The following is a 1634-nucleotide window of genomic DNA, read 5'->3' as shown; positions in this document are numbered from 1 at the left end:
AGATGTTATGATAAGTCGAGGTCAGAGAATGAGTTTGTTTAACAGACAGAAAAGATTATTGGAGAAACAGCAGACTTCGTAGAGTCTCTACTCTGATTATCTTCTCAAATAGGAAAACATGACATTTTCTTCTCAGTAAACATTTTAGTTGACCAAGACTCGACCTTTCACATACTTACAAAAGCTTGCTCATTGAAGACAGAAAATCAAGAAATGCATATTAACCTGATTTCTTCTTTGAATGAGGAATAAGAATCATTACTTACTGTTTATGTAAAATAAAAATGAGTAGTTCTCTTCAACCTGTAAGCATTGAGTGAACTCACACAATTTGATTATCAAACATTTGTAAAATAGTAATGATAATAAAAAGAGAGTGTTCTTTTCACTTGAATCTTCAAGAAAGAAAGTCTCCAGATGGCTCAAACTGTATTCAGATCAATGAAATAACAGTCTCTGTCCATCTGATAGATTTGAGGTCATCAGGTTCACTACAATGTTAAGCACTGATTTATGAAGTGTTATGAATAAAGATCACAGAACGTCTTTGTTGACTGAACAAACAAAAGTGTGTTTGAGGGAAAACTATATTGCTTCACTGTAACAGTAATGACATTCCAATGATTCCCATTCAGAAACAACTGTATTAGTTTGATGAACTTGTTTTAAAAGTTGATCGCCTACACAACATGAGAAACAAATGTTTTGATTTATCCCAGTTCTTTGATGGTTCTTTAAGTTGAACTTGAATCTAAATATTATTATTTATTTTGGTGCATTGAGAAGATGAGCTGGCCTGTATTTCATTTTTCATTGATTTATCATACTGGTTTATTGAGCATGGATCAGGATATAAAACCATAGATTTTCTTTTTGAGTCTTTAAGGTCCAGTCTAGTTGTGGAAACAAACCATTATGAGGCACTAAAAGGTTTGGGCCAGTCTTAATGCAATAGTTTTGCACACGTTTGTCCAAGATGTTTCATACAATGCAAGTTTTCATCAACTTGTTTTAAAAACTTCTTTCCAGTTAAGGATATTGGGGACCAGTTGGAGATTGCCCAGTGGCCACTTTTGGCCCTCCGGCCACATGTTGCTCATGTTTTTCTGTGACACTAAAACACACAAAACAGCCATTTCTCTTTTCTTCTCACATTAGCAGGAGTGTGTTCCTGCAGCGAGCCTTAATGAAGAAGAAGCTGAAGAGGAAGAGGATGAAGAGGACCATTCTTTTAGACAGGGAGGTACTCCTCAGCTGAGCAGTGTCCGTAAAGAAATGTTCTTCGCGCACTCAGCCAGCCGTGACCCCTGGGGTGACAGAGGAGACCCAGACCAGATCAGCACCTGCCCACATTGTCACCTGGCCCTGCCCCTTCAAACACTCATCTGGCATGAGGTAGATGTTCCTGAATCAAACAGTCAGAACGTTGTTGACCACTTCCTTCCATAACAGGTTTCCATCCTCTTTGTTTTAGGTGAAGTGCCGAACCCACGTAATCTTGAAGCACAGAGAGGCTTGAAGAGCGGAGAAGCAGCTTCCTGCCAGAGCTTTGACCAACACCAGACTGCTGACATTCATCTGGCTGCACTTCTTCTTTTAACAATGATGGTTAAATCACTGGGTTCAGTGGTTCC

The sequence above is a fragment of the Nematolebias whitei genome, chromosome 6 (assembly GCF_014905685.2).
Source record: "Nematolebias whitei isolate Nwh7 chromosome 6, NemWhi1, whole genome shotgun sequence".
Classification (NCBI taxonomy): Eukaryota; Metazoa; Chordata; class Actinopteri; order Cyprinodontiformes; family Rivulidae; genus Nematolebias; species Nematolebias whitei.
Note: the sequence above shows the minus strand (reverse complement) of the source record.